The sequence below is a fragment of the Chiloscyllium plagiosum genome, unplaced genomic scaffold, assembly GCF_037043375.1.
Source record: "Chiloscyllium plagiosum isolate Xiang-an unplaced genomic scaffold, Cpla_swu_hap1 HiC_scaffold_25, whole genome shotgun sequence".
NCBI classification, from domain to species: domain Eukaryota; kingdom Metazoa; phylum Chordata; class Chondrichthyes; order Orectolobiformes; family Hemiscylliidae; genus Chiloscyllium; species Chiloscyllium plagiosum.
The window spans coordinates 14,731,009-14,753,834 of NW_028270163.1; the positions used below are offsets into that span (position 1 = coordinate 14,731,009).

The 22,826-nt window shown below is 40.0% G+C and overlaps 2 long non-coding RNA genes across 8 annotated transcripts in view; one reads left to right on the forward strand and one right to left on the reverse strand.

The window, feature by feature from the left end:
- Nucleotides 1–22,826, reverse strand: part of LOC148145281 (uncharacterized) — a 53,340-nt gene that overhangs the window by 13,456 nt on the left and 17,058 nt on the right. For 5 of the 6 annotated variants that reach the window (XR_015761374.1, XR_015761375.1, XR_015761377.1 and 2 more), the window contains 2 exons: nucleotides 10,977–11,090; nucleotides 1,878–1,903 (listed from right to left, as the gene is read on the reverse strand). This is a non-coding gene — a long non-coding RNA (uncharacterized LOC148145281). Of the gene's footprint in view, nucleotides 1–1,877; nucleotides 1,904–10,976; nucleotides 12,527–22,826 lie in introns of all 6 variants that reach the window. The other variant, XR_015761378.1, reaches the window with a different exon arrangement.
- On the forward strand, nucleotides 4,626–21,694 carry LOC148145282 (uncharacterized). Of its 2 annotated transcripts, none has more exons than XR_015761379.1 (4): nucleotides 4,626–8,472; nucleotides 9,165–10,412; nucleotides 11,729–11,899; nucleotides 14,201–21,694. It is a non-coding gene; the product is annotated as an uncharacterized LOC148145282 (long non-coding RNA). The 2 variants fall into 2 exon arrangements; XR_015761380.1 differs by having other exon boundaries at nucleotides 9,165–10,408.

Consider the following 22,826-nt stretch of genomic DNA (forward strand, 5'->3'; position numbering starts at 1 on the left):
CTATACTTGTGGCACTGCTCCTGCCATGTTATTTGTGGGTATCAGGCACAATCTGGTAACTTCCACAAACTAATATCTATAATATTCGATTCCCATAACTATGCAATGCAATAGTTCTCTGAATGAAATACATTTCTGATGCACTCCAACTGTAGTGGCTAGAACTTTACATCCATCCACAATCCAATGGGATTGAGTGAAATATTAGTTTTATATCTCATTACAACTGTTTGATTACTATCACATATTGTTTGCGGAACTTCGCTGGGCGTAAGTTAAGACCCCTCAGTGCAGTAAAGCTAATGTCTCTGATCAACCAGATGTACTTGTCTAATGGCACCATGGCCAAAGCAGAAATTCTGGCATGTAGATGCATCCTTTGAATTCTTGTGTCTGCATGCTGCTGAATGTTTCACATCCTTCATCTTCCAGACCATTTACTCCAATAAATTCTTCTCATTATCAGAGGATTTCCTGACCGCAGCCCTGGTGCCTATAACAACTCAAATGTGCACAAATCTTTGATACTTGCAACATACCCTTTTCAGTAAAACTGAAAGGAGACAGCTTTTGATATTTATTCCAAAGCTTTTGCTTATCCAAAGCATTCAATTCAAGACTAATTTGTCTATAGATAGCGAGTGATGTTTAATGTAGCTCTGCTCCCTCTCATTGTTAGGTAATTACTTAAGGCATTAAATGTCCCTTATTGTCTGATAATTTTTTTTCTGACTTCATGTGAAAAATTCTCTGGGAGAACATTATAAATTTCACCTGAAATAAACTTATGCTTGGATGTCTGGACGTGTAATTCACTATGGACAAGTGCAAAATTTGCTGGAATTATTCTCAGAATGTTATGGTCTCATTAAATCTATGTCCATCCTTCAAAAATATCTGCTGCAATAGCTAGGGACTGTTATCATGCGAGCCCACAGTTTACTTTTGTTTTTAAAAATCATATGTTCAACAAAAGGGATTTTGCGTTTCTAAGCCTTTAACCTTTCTAGCAACTTTTTGTGGGACATAACATGGCAACATCTAATGGAATACTTTACACTTTGTGTTAATGAATTATTTTAAATTTTGCTCCAACCAATGATTGTCTCTTGTACAGAATGCCCTTTTTGCTTAGAATTCACTTTGGAATCAGTGACTTGAATTAGTAGAAAAAATGGTTACTGACCCTTATTCCATTCCTTCTACTTGTGTAGCTTTAACACTCAGAGTTGGTCTTACTTATTAGATTACTTACAGTGTGGACACAGGCCCCTCAGCCCAACAAGTCCACACCGACCTACCGAAGCATACCCACCCAGACTCATTTCCCTACACCTAACACTACGGGCAATTTAGCATGGCCAATTCACCTAATATGCACATTTTTGGACTGTGGGAGGAAACCCATGCAGACACAGGGAGAATGTGCAAACTCCACATAGTTGGTTGACTGAGGCGGGAATTGAACCCAGGTCTCTAGCACTGTGAAGTAGCCAAACTAACCACTGTGCCACCCTGCCACCCATGCTTTTTCTCTGCAAGTTTTGACTCCACAGAATGGTGAGTGGTTTGGAATGGAGAAGAGATAACATTGCAATTACTTTATTAATAAATCATAACACTGACAGATCAATTTAGTGTGGAAGCTTTCCTGTAAAAATAAATAGTTGCATTTAGGAAATTAAAATGCTCTCTGAATTGAATTAACCTCGACCTTATAATCAATCGTAATTCTAAATCAACAAACTAAAACAAAATTGGATTTCTCACATTTAATCTAGAAAGGTTTCACAGAATAAAGGTCAAAGACTGTAGCAAAAAGATGGGTCAGGACAAGCAAAAGACATATTGAAATATTAAAAATAAGATTTACTTACCTGATCTTGGAGTATCTGGTCCAAGTCTAAAGAACAAGGAATGAACCAACATGACAATGTTTTCAACACTTGATGATGTAAATTAACTAATGATAATGCCAAGTTTAGAAATCTTGTGAGATACCAACCTAGTGCTCTACTAAGTAGCATAACTGAGTGTAAAAATGTCCCAGATGTGGGTTGGTGGCACTTTAACCACTCATGTATGCTTTAGATTTGTAGTGGTACCTGTGAGTCTCTAAAACTTGCCCAGTGCTTATACGTCTCAAACTACATTGAAGAATTATATCTCTGAATAATATGGTTTACAGAATTTGTTATTTTACCATATGCACATGGTGTGTGCAGTGTTACTGCAAATGGTCCCCCTTTCCCAGTCAGTCTTTGTTCATCACCATACTTACAGTGGAGAAGCCCGAGCCCCTTATAATTGTTTCATTATTTACAGAAGAAAGCTGCTTTGATGCAATATTAGCTTGATTCTCTTGCAAACCTTGTTCAATTCCAAGTAACTAAAAGACTATTTCTACAACACAAATTAAATCATCCCCTCTACATATAAGCTAAAAGTACAAAGTTTATATAGCTACTATGAAGGAACAGAAGAGACTATGCACTATTGGTATGAGCTATTATGGTAATCAAAAGAAAAGCTATGATTTATTTATTCTACATGGACATTAAAAGGTCCACCTTTTACCTCTATTACCTTTGAGCCCTGGAGTCTTGGCACAATGTTGAATAGTATGAAGTTGAAGTAATAGTAATGGTAGGATAGTATTGAGAGCAGACCATTGAGCCGATCACACAGTCATTGACCATTATAATCACCAAGATCCACCACTCCCAGAATTACCAGCAGCCATATAATTCCCTGACTGGTTTAAGTGAAAATAATCCAGGGAAAATTAATCTTCAGACCCTAAAGGCTATCAAATGGAGATTTAGGAAATGTATGACCGTGATTTTGTTAACCCATTTATTTACTTATTTTTATGTAATGTCATATTAGTCATAGCCAGCAAATGGCAGAACTTTCTTTAGAATGCTTGAAACTTTTCTGTACCCATTTCATGAGCCAGAAACTTGAACCATAAGTCATCAACTCTTTGCTGAAGAATAAATCTTCTGAATCTTTTAAAACTAGCTCATGCTTATGAAACTTCTTTGATCATAAAATGATGCAGCAGCAGCCAAGAAGCAGGTCATTATTCCAATATGCTGCTGCTAGCTATTTGATAGAGCTATCCAATTAATCCTCTGTTCCTTCCTCAAAGTTCTGCAGGCATTTCTCTCCAAGGATTTATTAATTATCTTTTCAATATCATATATCAATATCACTACTTGCACCATCATTTCAAGCAGTGCATTTCAGAACAGAACAACCCCATGTATAAAAAATATTTCCTTATGTCATCTATGATGTTTTTGCCAATACCGGTCATTGATTTTCCTATCTTTATTGACCTTTTTGCTTTATTTACTCTATTACAGCTATTCATGGTTTTAAACGCCTCTAGAAAATCTCTTCTTACCCTTCCTTGCTATGAAGAGAAAAATTCCAATCTCTCTAACTTCCCATATATCTGACATCCCTCACTCTGTTACTATTCTTGAAAAACATTTCTGATGTCTGTGCAACTTACCTACACTACGATGCATAGTATTAAAGCTGACAAAATCAATGTTTTGCAAATGTTTTGCTTAATTTTCTTGCTTGAATGTTTTATTATTCTTTGAATAAAGCTAAGGATCACATTTTAAAGTAGCTCTCTCAACAAACATTTGTGGACGTATATGTCCAGACCTCTTGTATTCCCGAATTCCCTTTAGGATTGGACTATTTCCTTCATATTGACCTTCCTAATTTGTTTTCTACCAAAACTGATCCCTCTACACCTCTCTATTAAATTTCATCTCCCATGTTTCCCCTTTTCATTACACTGTTTTCCTGAAGATTGTTACTCTCCTCCTCATCATTAGCTCTTTGCCAAGTTTCACTTCTTCTGCAAAGATCAAACCAGCTCCATACCATTAAAATATATAAAATGGTGCAGTGATCCCTAAATACTGACCTCTGGGGAACACCACTGTATACTTACCTCAAATCAGAAAAAAATGATAATGCACCACTACTCTCAATTTGATGGCCATCAGCCAACTTTGCATTTAAGGTGCCACCACTCCTTTAAGTCTATGAGGTTTAATTTTGTGAATAAATCATTCTGGGTTATTTTACCAAAGACCATAGTCCAACACATCACCCATATCAACTTTGATATTTCTTCAAAGAACTCGATCGAATTAATCTAACAAATTTGCTTTTAACAAATCCATACTGACTTTCATTTATTAGTGTAAATTATTCTAAATGCCATTTCATTTTGTGCTGGAATATTAATCTCACCATTTAGCTATCTGGTCAATACAAGTTTATTCCCTTTTTTTGAACAAGGTTCTGCTCATTACGTGGCAGTGCGTCATGTCGCACCTTCAATACTTCCAATGAAGACTGCAACATTGATACCGAAGATTCCACCTACCAGCATTCCATCTGAATTGGATGACTTTTCTACTCTAGCATTTGCCAGTCTTTTAGTTACCTCTTCCCTATTTAGTTTTTAATCTGAAACATTACGTTTTGTCCCCTCACCCCCAATGTATGTTAGTCAAATCATCTAGCCACGTGGACACGTTATTTATCATAAAGACTTCAATTAAGTATTTGGTCACAAGCTCAAGTTTAGTTGGTGTGACAAAAGCACTTTAATCTCTGGGCATTGAGATAAATTGTCGCGAGGCTAAATGTATCTTTTTTATGTTTAGTTTCAATTATTTAACCATAAATGCGTTGTGATGCAAGCTTTTGAATTGTCATTTTGTCCACGCTAGACATAAAGGTGAAAACAAACTTTGTATAACATATATGTGTAATACAGCTCAATCGCACTCATTCAGCAATAGAAAACCCCAACAAAGAAGTGTATTGACAATTGCAGTCTATCTGTGCCAGCAGCAGTTTATTGTTGCCACAATCTGTAGAAAGTGAGTAGAGATATAGCAAGAGTTTGAAAGCCAATACTGTGCTCAAAGCCAAGAGAATTGAATAAGGCATAAATAGAAATCAACTTGGTTGACGGACAGGTGGAAAGACTACAGGATGCCTGCCAAGACATTGAGATTGAAAACGAAATGGTGAAACTATCATTGGAGGAAAGAAAAAGCCCCGTTCCCATTGCCAGAGAATAATTGCATTTGTACAACGCTGAGCTAATAGGCCTAAGATTCATTTCTGGACTGTGCAGAGTTATCCGATTTCAGCTGAAGCTGTCACTGAAGGGACACTACAACCAGCGACACTGGTCAAAGTTTCCTAAATATGGTGAGGATCAGATAGCCCCTTGCTGAAAATGTGAGCAGGTGAACGGTGGATAAAGGTTGGAAAAAATCTGGCTGACGGCGACTAGAGACGAATAACTTAGCAATATATATTCTCTGAAGAAAATAATTACATTGAACCATTAACACACAGTGAGAGAAAAAACATCATATGCTATGTTACACATGTCTGTTTTTTTGTGCAAGTTTATGCATAATGAAATAATCAGCGTGACTGTGTCGAAAACGATCAGGTTACCAATAATTTGAAATACACAGCACAAGTAACAAACTAAAAGGAGAACTTAATCTTTAATAAATTAAATTAGTGAATATTTTGGAATGAAGTCACTTTGAATTGTGTGAAGAAAACTTGTCATTCTTGCAAAATACTGGCTACTTCAAGCAGTGCAAATCTTTAGTACAACTACATGAGTAAGGAAAGCTGTGGGATCAAACTGATTTGTTCAAGGAATGTTAAGACTTTAGAACAGTTGAATCTTAACAACCTGAGGTAACAGCTGTGGGGTAAATATGACATTTAAATAGCTTAAGACTGTGATTCTATTTAGAGAGGCGACTCGAGTTCTGGATGCAACTTGCTTTGAAGAAGAAATTTAAGACCTTAACTGCTTTATCATGCAGACTCGAGAAATCTTTTTTAGTTATCAATGGAAATAAGATTTTTTTAAAAAATGAGAAGTGAAGTCCCCTTCCACTTGGTCAAACGGCATCTTTAACCAGCATCATTCCTTCATATGAAATTAATCAGCTGGGGACTCAACTCAAAGCTAAAGAACATGCCTCCATTATTTCCAATGATAATAAACTAACTGATGTTTCTAGTTATCTGTTAACTAATAACTCAACTGGTGTTCTAATGTTGCCTAACTTTTTTTCCATTAAATTCACTCTCAGGATGTGGGTATAATTGGCTAAGCGAGCATTTGTTTTCGAGAAGGCAGTTAAAAATTAACCACATGTTGAGTTGCTTTTAAGTTGAAAAATGTGGTGCTGGAAAAACACATTAGGCCAGGCAGCATCCGAGGAACAGAAGAATCGACGTTTCGGGCCTAAGCCCTTCTTCAGGGATTGCTTTTAAGCCAGACCACGTAGGGATGGCAGTTTCCTGTCAATATCTCTCTGCAAACCTGTTAAAGGTGAAAGAACTCTTAAAATAGCTACATAAATGTTTATTTGTAACCTAATTAAATGACATTAATGAGCCAAATGGATTTCCCCCCAACAATTGACGATGGTGATTAGACTGTTCATTCCGGATTTGTTATTGAATTGAAATCCACTATGCTTCCACCAGCGGAGCGTTCGAACACAGATTCCTAAAACATTAGCTGGATCTCTGGGCTAACAGTTCACTGAAAATACCACCAGACCATCTCCATTCCCTCTGCACAAAACTAGATGAAAGTTTTGAAATTCAGCTTTGTATTTCTCCTGGCCATCGTTTAAAATAATCACGCTTCCCCAGAGAACAATCTGAGAAGCGATTTTTTTTTCCATATAACGTTGAACAAAGCCCTGGAAACGGTACTGTTCCAAAAGGTCAGCATTTTGTGTAGAACACGGTACTAGAATCCGTGCTGAAGAAGGGTCATGGGACCCGAAACTTTAACCTTGCTTTCCCTACACAGATGCTGACAGACATGCTGAGTTTTTCCAGCAATTTCTGTTTTGCTACGAGAATACAACACTGGGCACCAACTAATTTAGCAATAAACTGAAGAAAATGTTAATCAAATCTCTTGGCTATTCTCGCGATATTAGGAACACCATTCAGTTCATTGTAACGACGTTAGCTTCATAATTGTGATCTGTTCAGAAAGTTTGGAGTGGTTTAGATTTTCTCTGAAATATGTTATTTAAATTAAAATGCATACGATGGAACCCAAGCCAGTTTTAATTAAGTCTTCTTTAATGACCGATACAAAAGTAAAATCTTATTCAGTTATCCGATTGAAAGAAACAATGGAGAGCTCATCTGAAAGTTTTTAGAGAGATAATTATCTTCTCTGGATGGCTAAGGAAAATGGCTAAAGAATTTAGAATCCATCCGACCAATTGAGAAGAACTATCTGTTGTGACTTTTTTCCTGATTTTGATAAACAGACAGAAGATTCACTGACAAAGTTATCCAAACACTCATTTTGCATTGGATTTCAATGTACAGGCTTTAGAGGGTTTTTTTTAGTAAAGTTTTTTTAAAAATACAACTTCGATCTAGAGTCAACCTTTTGGACATCTTGTTAAGTTGTGCCAAAGCTTGCAATATTAACGCCTTCTGGGTCAAGAAACAGTAGAGTCGATCACAATATTCATTCCCTTGAACATTGAAAAGGTCTCTTTGAACAGTGATGTAGCTATTCCACTGCGTGGACACTAGTTTATTCTGGAAGTTGTACATCGAGTTGCATATGGGTACCAACATTCAAGTTTCGTGAGCATTAACCCAGCGGCACCGAAATAACATAATCTAATCTGGAGACTTCTGAAAGTATTTTCCCGTCAGCAATATTCCTCTGGGTAACTTGTCAAGGAAAAGGAGATCATTTTACATTTGCGTCTTAAGTGCGGAGAGGATTTGAGGTCAGTGTTTGGAATGTCTGAACAGCGCAGCGAATTCTCCCGAGGGCAATGCAACAAGATCTGACATTCAAATGCCACCTGTTCTTCACCGAGCGAAAACACCAGCACTGCCCGGCCATTTAAAGTCACCAGCGGAGCTCAATTTATCGTTGGGATCACTTGGCTCAAATTTAACACAGATGCCACCCTCTGCTCTTTGCCTATGACATGCCTTGAGGCTCCTTATTTGAAACCCATTCTTTACAATTGCTCCTGTTTTATTAAAGATTACATACATTGGTGTTCCTTCACGACCACAATCTGCTTCAAGTCACTGAATAAGAAAGATACATTGGTCCAGTATCGCGTTTAAGCGCTTTCTGTAGCATCAAATGGAATTTGATAGAACCATCTGTCCCCGGTTCTTACAAATGCATTGCATTCTCTTCCCCGCCAGTTACACGGTGTGTCAGTCTGATCTGTTCATATTGTCCCCTTTCACCAGAATATTCCTGTAATCCCATTAAGATCTCGGTGGACTAGTCGGATCGGAAACCGCTTTCGGGCCTTACGTCATGTGCAGGTTATTTGGAAAAGCTTAAAGCCCCTCCGTGGAAAACAACGGTTGAACGAAGTGAGCGGTTTATTTAATAGGCAGGTTTAAAGGTAGAATGCGCTCCATTGAACAAGGAGAGGCGTGAAGGGGAAGTATTTAATCAGGGCGGCAATGACTGCAATGATTTTGGATATTGATAAAATAGGGGTTTTTTTTTGCGCGCGTGTCCATGCTGCTAAAGTTGTTTCTGCCGTCAATCGAGCCATATAAACTGACCTTGTCTCCAGAAACGATTTCGTTTACTGAAGCTGAGTCGGTCATTTCTGTGAGATGGCCGTCTCTGGGCTATGATAGGTACATGGTGCGAGTTACCCGGAAAGGAGAGTGAAGCAGCAGAAGGGGTGACCATGGTGTAGCAGCTCGGCGTGGGAATAAACAACTACTTTTGGTGAAGTCCTTCCGTTTGAAAGCCAGGGCAGGAGGGGAGCACTGAGACCATTAATGGAGTTGGCGGAGGGGTCAGACCCGAAAAGGGCAAACTGGGATGGGAATATTAACGCGGGCGACGCGTCTTGGAGGTTCCGACCTTCCAAGGGACACATCTGTGTTATGCCTGAGTCAGTTACCTGCTCACTTCATCAATGCTGAAGAAGTCATACCGGACTCCTCACATTAACTCTCCTCCCTTTCCACAACACCTGCCAGATTTGCTGAGATCCCCCCCCCCCTCTCCCCCTCAGCGTTTTCTGTTTTGTTTCTTTTTGTTTCAGATCTCCAGGATCAGGCAATATTCTGCCTCTATGTGCTCGCTGCTTCACATGGAAGGCTGCTCAGGCGTGCGGAAGCTATGAATGAGCTGCATCACCTACTCCGTAACAGAGTTACCTGCGAGAAACGTTGCCTCGTTAAGCTTATAAATTGCAGTAGTAATTAAGCTGAAAGTTATGCAGTCAGACTTCATTGGGTTTATTAATCTATGTGTGGTAGATCAGTGATATCGATACCCAGTGTTGCCAAGACTGGAAACCCAGCGTCTCTAGTCATGGACAGCACACATTTTATATTGTAAAAGAGTTACCAAGCCCCAAATTATACATCGTCTTCCATTTCCCGCATCTCTACAAAATGTTCTGCCTTTGCCAGAAAGGGTATTCCATTCTAACCCTGATATGTGTATGACAGCGGAGTTTCCAGGGTCTGGACAAGATTCCTGAAGAAGGGCTTATGCCCGAAACGTCGATTCTCCTGCTCCTCGGAAGCTGCCTGGCCTGCTGTGTTTTTCCAGCACCACATTTTTCAACTCTGGACAAGATGTCTTTACGACAAACCAGTGTTATCCTTAGCCAACTTTTGAACGTGAGAAATGTTTGATATGTTTGCTCTCGCATTGCATAGGTAATGCTAACAGAGCCGAAACGGAGTCAGGCCATTTTACAGTAGTTCCTTTGCGGTACACGAACGGAGAGCTATTCTGATCTTTAACCCCCTTCGGGGAAAGTCGCAGAATAGCCCGAAGAAAGAAAAATAATTGGCATATGTAGCATCCAGTCTAGGTGTCGTCAGTAAATGTGTTGAGCAGTATCGAGTGCACGGGATTCAGGAGGAAGAGAGGTGAGTGGGAACGGTACTGTCTGCGAAGGAGGTTAAACAGTGCAGGAGAACGTCCAGTTTTTATTTGCTGAGCCTTTCTGGGCCAATACTAGACAATTGCCGCACAGTGGGCTATTCAGTGAAGCACGACTACTCTTTCCCCTTTTATTACTGGCCCTGTTTAAACAAAATGTGGATTAAATATGCTGGAAATTGTTTAACTCCACTGTTTTATCATTGGTGCAAAGCAGGTGACCCAAATGTCATTTGTAATGTTTCTGCGGAACTTCTGATCAGGTGCTGTTTTTATTTTGGCGTTAAACAGCTGTTTCCCAGGAAGAGGAGGATCGTTTTGGGACTGCAGTTGCCTTTCTCTGCAATGGCCTCAGAGACATGCAATTCCCTGCGCCTTCTTGTGGTGAGAGTAGGTATAACAATCATACAAACTCGTCCTCCTGGTTCCTTTGATTCCTGATTCTGAAGACTTGTGAAAACCGTATTTTCTAGTCATGATTTGGAGGAGCCGGTGTTGGACTGGGGTGTACTAAGCTAAAAATCACACAACAACAGGTTATAGTTCAACAGGTTTATTTGGAAGCACTAGCTTTCCAAATAAACCAGCTGGACTTTAACCTGGTGTTCTTTTAAAGTGATTTTCTTGCTCTACATTGTCTCTGCCCCCATCCACCCTCCCCAAATCTGCTGAGATTTTAATGGTTTCCGCACCCTTTTCCCGCCAAGTTTGTAAGGTTCGGCTGTGAATTCACCTTCGGTCTGTAGCATGCAAACAGATGGTTTAGCTGATTGTTCATCTGCAGCCAGGCAATGTGTTTAATGTTGTGACATTCTGTAATGCAGCTGGTCTCAATAATAATGTTTGTTGTTCATAATGTGAGGCGACAAATACATCTTACATTACTGATGAAGATGAGACCTGCTGTTGTCTGCCTTACTCGTGTTTGGTTTTTTTAAAAACTATTGTCTCTGCTTACCTCAATAATGTTGTTCATCTCCAGGCAAGTGCTCCAGTAGCAGATGACAATCTGGCACCATTCCTGTTCCCAGACTCCATTTCTTTTAGACAAATAAAACGGGATACAGGAACCCTGGAATTAAAAAAAAGGATAGCGCTGGAAATGTCACTCACCTCAAACAGTAACTGTAGAGAAAAGGGGGCGGGGGAATAAATTGTAGCAAAGGGTCACTTTGCTAGAAATCTTGTCTTGTTTCCCCCTTTCTCTACAGAGCCGATGTGTCTTCCCAGCATTTCCTGTTTGAGAACTGTCACTCAAAACATAAACTGCAAGTTTCTTTATAAGCAGTGAATGTATTCGTATGACAATACAGGCGTCATTTCAAATGTGTTATGAACGTGAAATTGTATCAGGAGTGACAAGATTTACCAGGTTGAGAGCTTTAGTAATGAATGTATCGAGAGATACCTGATGCTCAGCATCCGATTTGGCAATGTTCAGAGAATCAGGACATCATTTAACGTCCTTCGCTGCACCGATACTTTCCGTCCGCTGAACGAAACCACTGCTTTGTAGTTCACCTGTGTGTTCATTTGTGAAGAAATTTTACACCTACCGGTTTGAATGTGATACGATTTCGTTAAGATATTTCTGCACAGCTCCGGATTTATTCCCGATCGCCCCATTGTGAAATGATTTTTAAAGAACCCCCAGCATGAGCTGGTTAAATATTTAATATTTTTTTCATTGCTCCATGTACTTGTTAACAGGAGGCTGGGTATCCTGGCTGACCCGGGCACATTAGCTTTTTCTCTAAAGGCCAAGTTAGAGGATGAGTGCTTTCTAACCGTCGCCAGTGTCGCCATCAAGTGGACTGCGCTAGAACAGCAAATGTAGATACAGGATAAACTACAAGTCCCAGAGGTTGCCAGACCTGCAAGGTATTTCCAGCACTTTCTGTATTTACTTCAAATTTTCTGTCACTTTTTTTAAAGCCTTATAGGAAGCCCTATACCCACTTTATTTTAATTTGTCACTCCGAATGTGAGTCCCAAAGTTGTGTTAAAGACTGCTGAATCCGAGGGAGTGATGGGTTTTGGGATCAGGATTGCCTCGGAATTAATTTGAGTAAAACTTTACAGTTATACTTTAACTTTTGCTCCTATAGTGTGCTACTGCGACTGGTGCGTTGTAAAGTAAATGCCCAGTGCCAATCTGACATTAGTTGGACTGCATTAATTACACTGTGCATCATGGATCGTTGAGAAATAGAATCCACTCTGACTGCCCAATCAGGGATTAACAAGTGCACTGCAATTAGATCCTACATGTGTAGTATTTAATACTAGTGACATGGGAGCAGATTAGCAGCTGGTTCCTCAGAACCCTCTGAGGGCTTTAACAATGTTGTAAACTGACCACTAATTAATTTAAATGCCTTTAAGATGGAATGACGCTGGTGAACATTTCCACAGAGCAGTCTCCAGTTATCAATCCACCTCTGTCTCCCTTCACAGAGAAGCCACCAAGTATGGATCCAAAAAGCTTTCCCACTTTGTTATTTCCAACTGTAAAGTAAAAACAAAAAATGCAACCAGGGTGCCAAAGTACATGTTTTGTTCCAGTTAAAGCTTGACTGAAATATCTGAAGTTGACTACAGTGTTATCATTGCAGAAAATAAAACTAGTAAGATGTCACTATTTGTTATTTATAAAACATGTTGCATCACTTTACCTCTGGTGCATCTGACGTCACTGACTCACTGTCATTATGACATAAGGTGATTAAATCTAAATCATGATAGACAATCCAAGTGTGTAGTTTTTAACGGGATTAACAACAATTATTTCTATTCAAATGGTGCCTTTAACATTGTAGAGTGTCCTGGGATGGTGCCCAGCTGTAATGTTGAACAAAATATTGCACTTAGTGATAGGAGATAATGAAAACCCTGCTCAAAAAATTATTTTGGGAGTAATTGTTTAAAGGAGTGAAATGAGTTGGCGAGAATATGAAGGAACTCCAGATGTTATAGTATTGGCAACTGGACCTCAAAATCACTCGGAAAAATCAGCTCACTTGGGACTCTGTTGCAATAAAAGCAAAACACTGGAAAGCTGAATTAGCAACAGAAAAGACTGGAAAAAACTAGGTAGATCTGGCAGTATCTGGGGAGCGAAACAGAATTTAACGTTTCCAATGAGAGCTCTAACCTGAACTGTTTCTTAAAAGTTAAGACTTCGTGTTGTCTGGCATGATACACTCGTTTAGTGCATGGATAGTGATAACAGATGCAATTTATGGTTGACCAGAAATCTTTTTTCTTATCACAGGTGTATTTCACAGGTTAGTACTCCAACTGTTTAGTCACATTATGTGACACACTGTTTTTTAGATGTCAAAGTCTGGAGTTGGACTCCAACCTGGCACTTTAGGCTAAGGGGCAGGGACACTGCCTACTTAGCAATCCACTGAGCTACACATACAGTGAACCCCACAATGCAGCACAATGCTCATTTGCCACAGAGGACTTCCAGTGACACGTCCTTTAAGGATGGATATAATTTCATTGGAGGCAGGTCAAAGAAGGTTCACTAGGATGATCCCCAGTGTGGAGGGATTGCTTATGAGCAAAGGCTACTCACTGGGGTTTAGAAGAATGAGAGGTGGTCTCATTGAAACATATAGTGTTCTTAAGGGGCTTCAAGGAGCAAGTGCTGAGAGGATGTTTCCTCTCATGGAAGAGTCTGGGGCGAGAGGGCACCGTCTCAGAATAAAGAGGCACCAATTTAAGACTGAGATGAGGAGGAATTTCTTCTCTGAGAGAATTGAGAGTGTTTGGAACTCCTTGCTATTGGCGACAGAGTCTCTGTGTACATTTAAGGCTGGGATAGGTTCTTAACCAGTCATGGAATTAAGGGTTAAGGGGAAAGGAGAGGAAAGTTAAAGTGTGAGGAATCCATGATCCTGTTGATTGGTGGAGCAGGCTGGAGAGGCTGTTTGTGTTCTTGTTTCTAATGATCCCCTGCGATGGGATGCAATTATATTGCAGATCCCTGAATCCAGCAGCACAGTTGCTGGGAGACAGGATCAGTGGGAGCAGTCGAGCTCCCCAAACATTAAGTACCAGTAAAGTTCCCTGACAATGACAAACAGTAAATTAACGGTCAGCAATGAGGAGTCAGCTAGTCAAATGTTTACACTGCAAAACAATCATATCCCGTACTCCATCAAATTTCAGCAGTGACCGCCACCAGTTCTTCAAGCAATTTCACGGATTACTCGTTCGTTTCGTACAAAGCCTGTTGCAGATACAGCCTTGGGTTCAAAACAGAGAGAAAACAAAATCAACTCGCGGGCGTCAGACCCGAAATCTGGAGACATCCAGGTTCCAGACCTGACCTTCGATGAAAAGATTTTCCTACTTTTCGCCTCTGGCTCGTCTTCCTGGTTTCAAGGCACTTCCACAGTTCCTGTTTCTCATTTCCTGCGGATTTTATGTCCTCAACTGCATAAGTTAGAAAATGACATTCCAAACAGTACACAGTCTTAACCCTTCTCCACGCCCACTCCTCTGTGTCAATTATTAAGTGCCCCAATGTTACAAATTCCGAGTGACGTTCCCCTCATTTCCTTGCGTCAATGGTTACAAGCTCAATATGAAATGGCGCAAAAAAACGTCTGACACATTTTATTAAATACTCAACTTCATCGTTTCTTGAGGCTCCCCTTCTTGATTTTGAAATACCCAGCTCCCTTTTTAGAGGATGGTGAAAGAATACAAATGTTAATTTCTGAATTCAATAACCTCTGGTATGGTCAGGACCAGCCATGTTACTGCTGCAGGTTCCCTGGGGGGTCGTAAAGAAGTGACAATTTCATAAAAATCCTCCAGTTATACTTATTTTGTCAGTTTGCAGGTGCAGTTGCAATCCCAGTGCTGTTGCTCGAAGACTGCCCTATTAATCTTCCACAGGATCTGTCCGTTTAAAAAAAAAGTTTATGCTAAAACCCAGTACAAATTAATGGCTTATAGATATTTAAGACAGGCTGTTAATGGCAACAGTGTAGTTTAAGGAATGTTATATTACTGTATTGAAAAATAAATAAAATCACCCATTTTCAAATAAAAATATCGTTAAGGATCTATTTTGGAGATAGAACTGATGAATTAAGAGCATGAATCCCTGTCAGTGTTTTTTTCCCTGATTTGTCCACGGGATGTGAGCATCACTGGATTGGGCAGCATTTAGTGCCCATCCCTAATTGCTCTGAAGAAGATGGTGGTGTGTTATTTTCTTGAACCATTGCCGCGATTGTGCATTCACAATGCCAGCAGGGAGGGACTTTGACGATATTGAATTTGCTTATCTAATACACCATTTGGAGAACTCAAATGGTCATCCTTCCCAAGTGGTGAGTAAAGAATTTGAGTGATGGTAAATTCAGATGTCAGTCTGCATAGTATTATATGGAGATTGCATTGGAGTTACACTTACCTATGCATTGTACACAGTTTCATCATGATGGTCTGCTGGATAACTTTCACTACCGATTAACTTTAGACAGAGTTAAAAATCAGCAGTTCTACCAGCTCTCTTTCAACATCAAATTATTGCAAATGAAATGCATAAATGTATAAAAGTCAAAACTAATTCTGCAAGTAGTAGGCGCAGTGTTGGTAAAGTCCCTGAGAAGAAACAGGCAATCCTGATGATGGATGGATGGCATCACTGGCTGGAACACATCTTGAGGAGTAACAGAACATGAAGGCTGTGTGTAGTCTAGTTCAGCCTCACACAGTGGCTCAAGAGAGGAATGACTGGGAGGCGTCACTAGCTAGAACAGGGAATTTGTGAACATCATTCACTACTGCATCCATTGGAATCAACAGTTTTAAATTACAGCAGTTTCTTTTCTTAAACAGAAAGTCATGCTTAAAAAGACCAATACATCAGTTTCATTCTAAGGAAATATAATATTAATAAATGCAATTGAAAATAAACCTTTAATCTTCAATGTTAACTGTTATAATCATCTCTCTATTCATGCTTCTTTTAAGATTAACAAGAAACCATCCTTGGACCAAACATTTGGTCATCTATTCAAATATCTATGTGGTTCAGTGTTAGTTTTTGTTATGAAACCTCTGTGATGTCCCTTGGCATGTTTAGCTCTCCTAAAATGCAATATAAATGCAAGTTATTGTTGAAAAGTGAAACATGGCAGCATCATTTTTTTTAGAAGGTCTTGTTTTGCAGTAGTAGTGACCTTATCTTTTGACCAGAAGGTCTAGGTTCATCTCCCATCTGTCCCATTCAAAGTCCATCTTTACCAGTAGTATTTCCTGTTGTCACCATTCAGAGAATGCTGTGCATGCATACTCCAGTTACTTAACCAACTGGAGCATTTTAAAGTAACAAAGAAAGTGCTTTAATCTGACCACAGGTTCAAACTTAAGAAGATCGCAAACAATTCTCCAGAATTGTCTTCAATATTAAAACAGATGTTAAAGATTTTAATGTAGCCTATCTTAGTTACGCTACAACCAGAAGCAAAATTTACTTTGAGGCTATTCAGTCCAAGTGATGTCACATCACTGGAGAAACTCTGAAACAATCAAAACTTGAAGAAGTAAACTGTAGTTTTACAATCTACATCCATATAATAAGGAAATTATGCAATTATGATAATTATTTGACAATTATGCAATATTTTCAGTATAGCTGCTCTATAATCACTCAGTATAGAACTTTGATTTCTCCTTTCTGGTTTTAGAGAAAGACTTGTTTCAGTTTTATACTATGACAACAGCTTTAGAAGTCAATTATATATAAGACCAGATCAGAAGGGTTACCTTTTCAGAAACTATATAATGAGCTGAACAGGATATATTAGGTGGGTAGAAAAATGCATAGAATTATTCCTGACAGATAATGTTCCAGACTCCTTCCCACTATCACTGGGTATATCTGGCTTCTCGACCAGAACAGGCACACGTGAGTGAAAATACAGTGGTATACAATGTAGACGAGCTACCTTCAAAGTCTCCAGTGTTTTATCTGACACTATGAAGTCTCATGGTTTTAGGTCAACCATAGCCCAGGAAACAATCTGCAAATTACCATCTACCATCCTCCTAAAACTGATGCATAACATTAGGCATCACTTGGGAGTGTAAAAAAAAAAGCAGCATTAGTAAAGTTCCACACATAGTAAAATTTAGATTAAGTACATGCTCTGCAAATATTATTAAAATAGTTACATTGTAAATAGACCAAGGAGATATAAGGATGCATGTGACTGCATTTTGTGATCAACAGTAAAGCAATTTCTGTGTCATGGCTGTTCCTTTTCTTGATGACTATTTAAGTCTGGCTTAAAGTCAAGAGGACCAAGTGTATCAGCAATGCTGTTAACAAGCAGGTAAGCAGCCAATCATATTAGGATATTCTCACAAAGAGCAGATCAGGAAGTTAAAAGCATTTCATCCTTCACTTCAGTTATATACATAATTATGATTGGATAAAAGGAAAAATGTCATCCAATCAAACTTGTCTAAAAATTCAAAAATGTATACTTTTTAATAACACGAGAGGAATATGATATTCCAAACGATGGAAAAGTAGCTTTTCATGGCAAATGTAGCTATTTAACAATAACTGTGAAATTAGGATAATATTAAAACCTAATAAAACTAATATTAAATAATATTAGTTACATCATATTCAACAAGGTGTAATATTTTCAGTACATTTTATAGTGATATTAATGGTAATAAATGTAACATTTACTAGTAAAAGTGAACATTACCATAAATTTTTAGATTTCCCATTGATTGCACATTGGGCAATGTGCTAACAGTTCAGTCTTTGGAGAAGTATAGATTTATTGTCAGCAATATTTGAATTTCCATGTTATTCTGTACAAGTGTGGAGATCGCAATGGTTTAAGTGACATGGTTTTGATGGTGCTGACAGCTTCCTGGTCATTATGAGTGCAAAGTCTAGACTAGAATATTCAGCTAATGCAGAAAGCCAATTGAATTTTGAATGATATTGGCAAAATCATGGATTATAAGTTTAAAGAAACTGTGACCAGCTGTACAGAAATCTGGTCAGACCATACCTTATCACAACGTCCAATTCCGATTACAGAAGCAGATTCTGTGGGAACGAGAGCGACTCGCAGTTGGTATGTTGCCCCCAGGTGCCAAGTTCCGTGATGTCTTGGAGCATGTTTTCAGGATCCTTAAGGAGAGGGGGTGCAGCCCCAAGTCATGGTCCACATCGGCATCAACGACATAGGTAGGAAAAGGGATTGGGTTGTAAGGCAGATATTCAGGGAGCTAGGGTGGAAGCTTAAAGCTAGAACAAACAGAGTTGTTATCTCTGGTTTGTTATCTGTGCCACCTGCTCACAAGGCAAGAGAGAACAGATTGCAGGGATGGTTCACATACCTGGATAATTGGGGCTCATTCTGGGGTAGGTGGGACCTCTACAAATGGGATGGTCTACATCTGAAGCAGAGAGGTACCAATATCCTGGGGGTGGGGGGGGGGGGAGGTTTTCTAATGCTCTTCGGGAGGATGTAAACTAATTCAGCGGGGAGATGGGAACCAGAATTGTAGCTCCACTGTACAGGAGGTTGAGAGTAGTGAGGTCATGAATAAGATTTCAAGGTTGCAGGAATGTACTGGCAGGCAGGAAGGTGGTTTGAAGTGTGTCAACTTCAATGCCAGGAGCATCCAGAAAAAGGTGGGTGAACTTGCAGCATGGGTTGGTACCTGGGACTTCGATGTTGGCCATTTTGAAGACATAGATAGAGCAGGGACAGGAATGGTTGTTGCAGGTCCCGGGGTTTAGATGCTTCAGTAAGAACAGGGAAGGTGGTAAAAAAGGAGGAGGTGTGGCATTATTAGTCAAGGACAGTACTGCGGTGGCAGAAAGGATATTTTATGAGGACTCATCTACTGAGGTAATATGGGCTGAGGTTAGAAACCGGAAAGGAGAGGTCACCCTGTTGGGTGTTTTCTAGAGACCTCTGAAAAGTTCCAGAGATGTAGGGGAAAGAATTGCAAAGATGATTCTGGTTAGGAGTGAAAGTAACAGTGTAGTTGTTATGGGGGCTTTAACTTTCCTAATATTGACTGGAAACACTAGAGTTCGAGTATCTTAGATGGGTCAGTTTTTGTCCAATTTGTGCAGGAGGGTTTCCTAACACAGTATGTGGATAGGCCAACAAGAGGCAAGGTCACATTGGATTTGGTACTGGGTAATGAGCCAGGCCAGGTGTTAGATTTGAAGGTCGATGAGCACTTTGGTGAAAGTGACCTTAATTCGGTTAAGTTTACTTTAGCAATGGAAAGGGACAGGTATATACCGCAGGGCAAAATTTATAACTGGGGGAAAAGCAATTGTGATGTGGTTAGGCAAGATTTGGGATGCATAACATGGGAAAGGAAACTGCAGGAGATGGGCACAATTGAAATATCGAGCTTTTTCAAGGATCAGCTACTGCATGTCCTTGATAAGTATGTACCTGTCAGGCAGGGAGGAAGTTGTCGAGTGAGGAAACCGTGGTTTACTAAAGAAGTTGAAGCTCTTGTCAAGGGGAAAAAGGAGGCTTACGTAAAGATGAGATATGAAGGGTTAGTGTGCTTGAGTGTTACAAGTTAGCCAGGAAGGACCTAAAGAGAGAGCTAAGAAGATCCAGGAGGAGACATGAGGAGTCTTTGGCAGATAGGATCAAGGAAAACCCTAAAGCTTTCTACAGGTATGTCAGGAATAAAAGAATGACTAGAGTAAGATTAGGGCCTGTCAAGGACGGTAGTGGAAAGTTGTGCGTGGAGTCTGCAGAGATAGGAGAGGAGCTAAATGAATATTCTTTGTCAGTATTCACACACGAAAAAGACAATGTTGTTAAGGAGAATATTGAGATAAAATATATACTGAGATATTAGAATAGATGGGATTGAGGTTCATAAGGAGAAGGTGTTAGCAATTCTGGAAAGTGTGAAAATATTTGAGTCTCCTGGGCCGGATTTATCCTAGGATTCTCTGGGAAACTAGGGAGGAGATTGCAGAGCCTTTGCCGTTGATGCTTATATTGTCATTGTTACAGGAATAGTACCTGAAGACTAGAGAATAGCAAATGTTGCCCCTTTGTTCAAGAAGGGGAGTAGAGACAACCCTGGTAATTATAGACCAGTGAGCCTTACTTCGGTTGTGGGTAAACTATTGGAAAGGATTATGAAAGGTAGGATTTATAATTATCTAGAAAGGAATAATTTGATTAGGGATCCATCAACAAGGTTTTGTGAAGGGTAGGTTGTGCCTCCCAAACCTTACTGAGTTTTTTGAGAAGGTGACCAAACAGTTGGATGAGGGTAAAGTGGTTGATGTGATGTTTGTGGATTTCAGTAAAGAATTTGATAAGGTTTCCCATAGTAGGCTTTTGCTGAAAATACGGAGGCCTTGGATTGAGGGTGATTTAGCGGTTTGGATCAGAAATTGGCTAAATGAAAGAAGACAGAGGGTGGTAGTTGATCAGAAATGTTCATCCTGGAGTTCAGTTACTAGTGGTATATTGCAAGGATCTGTTTTGGGGCCACTGTTGTTTGTCATTTTTATAAATGACCTCGATGAGGGCGTAGAAGGACGGGTTAGTAAATTTGCGGATGGCACTAAGGTCGGTAGAATTGTGGATAGTGATGAAGGATGTTGTAAGTTACAGAGAGACATAGATACGCTGCAGAGCTGGGCTGAGGGGTGGCAAATGGGGTTTAATGCAGAAAAGTGTAAGATGATTCACTTTGGAAAGAGCAACAGGAATGCAGAGTACTGGGCTAATGGTAGTGGTAGTGTAGATGAGCAGAGAGATCTTTGTGTCCATGTACATAGATCCCTGAAAGTTGCAACTCAGGTTGAGAGGGTTGTTAAGAAGGCATATGGTGTGTTAGCTTTTATTGGTAGAGGGATTGAGTCTCAGAGTCAAGAGGTCATATTGCAACTGTATGAAACTCTGATGTGGTCACACTTGGAGTATTGCATACAGTTCGGGTCGCTGCTTTACAGGAAGGACATGGAAGCATTCAAAAGGGTGCAGAGGAGATTTACCAGGATGTTGCCTGGTATGGAGGGAAGGTTTTATGAGGAAAGGCTGAAGGACTGGAGGCTGTTTTCATTAGAGAGAAGAAGGTTAAGAGGAGACTTAATAGAGGCATACAAGATGATCAGAGGATTTGATAGGATGGAGAGTGAGAGTTTTTTTCCTCGGCTAGTAATGGCTAGCATGAGGGGAGAAAGGTTTAAACTGAGGGGTGATAGATATAGGACAGGTGTTCTTTACTCAGAGAGTAGTAAGGGTGTGGAATGCCCTGCCTGAAACAATAGCAGACTCACCAACGTTTAGGCCATTTAACTGGTCATTGGATAAATATATGGATGATAATGGAATAATGTAGGGTATATGGGCTTCAGATTGGTTTCACAGATTGGTGAACATTGAGGGCTGAAGGGCCTGTACTGCACTGTATTGTTCTATGTAAGCATCTAGAGTCATAGAGTCATAGAGATGTACAGCATGGAAACAGACCCTTCGGTCCAACCTGTCCATGCTGACCAGATATCCCAACCCAATCTAGTGTCACCTGCCAGCACCCGGCCCATATCCTTCAAAACCCTTCCTATTCATATACCCATCCAAATGCCTCTTAAATGTTGCAATTGTACCAGCCTCCACCACTTCCTCTGGCAGCTCATTCCATACATGTACCACTCTCTGCATGAAAAAGTTGCCCCTTAGGTCTCTTTTATATCTTTCCCCTCTCACCATAAACCTGTGCCCTCTAGTTCTGGACTCCCCGACCCCAGGGAAAAGACTTTGCCTATTTATCCTATCCATGCCCCTCATAATTTTGTAAACCTCTATAAGGACACCCCTCAGCCTCTGACGCTCCAGGGAAAACAGCCCCAGCCTGTTCAGCCTCTCCCTATAGCTCAGATCCTCCAACCCTGGCAACATCCTTGTAAATCCTTTCTGAACCCTTTCAAGTTTCACAATATCTTTCCAATAGGAAGGAGACCAGAATTGCAAGCAATATTCCAACAGTGGCCTAACCAATGTCCTGTACAGCCGCAACATGACCTCCCAACACCTGTACTCAATACTCTGACCAATAAAGAAAGCATACCAAACGCTTTCTTCACTATCCTATTTACCTGCGACTCCACTTTCAAGGAGTTATGAACCTGCACTCCAAGGTCTCTTTGTTTAGCAACACTCCCTAGGACCTTACCATTAAGTGTATAGGTCCTGCTAAGATTTGCTTTCCCAAAATGCAGCACCTTACATTTATCTGAATTAAACTCCATCTGTCACTTCTCAGCCCATTGGCCCATCTGGTCAAGATCCTGTTGTAATCTGAGGTAACCCTCTTTGCTGTCCACTACACCTCCAATTTTGGTGTCATCTGCAAACTTACTAACTGTACCTCTTATGCTTGCATCCAAATCATTTATGTAAATGACAAAAAGTAGAGGACCCAGCACCAATCCTTGTGGCACTCCACTGGTCACAGACCTCCAGTCTGAAAAACAACCCTCCACCACCACCCTCTGTCTTCTACCTTTGAGCCAATTCTGTATCCAAATGGCTACTTCTCCCTGTATTCCATGAGATCTAACCTTGCTAATCAGTCTCCCATGGGGAACCTTGTCGAACGCCTTACTGAAGTCCATATAGATCACATCAACTGCTCTGCCCTTATCAATCCTCTTTGCTACTTCTTCAAAAAACTCAATCAAGTTTGTGAGACATGATTTCCCATGCACAAAACCATGTTGACTATCCCTAATCAGTCCTTG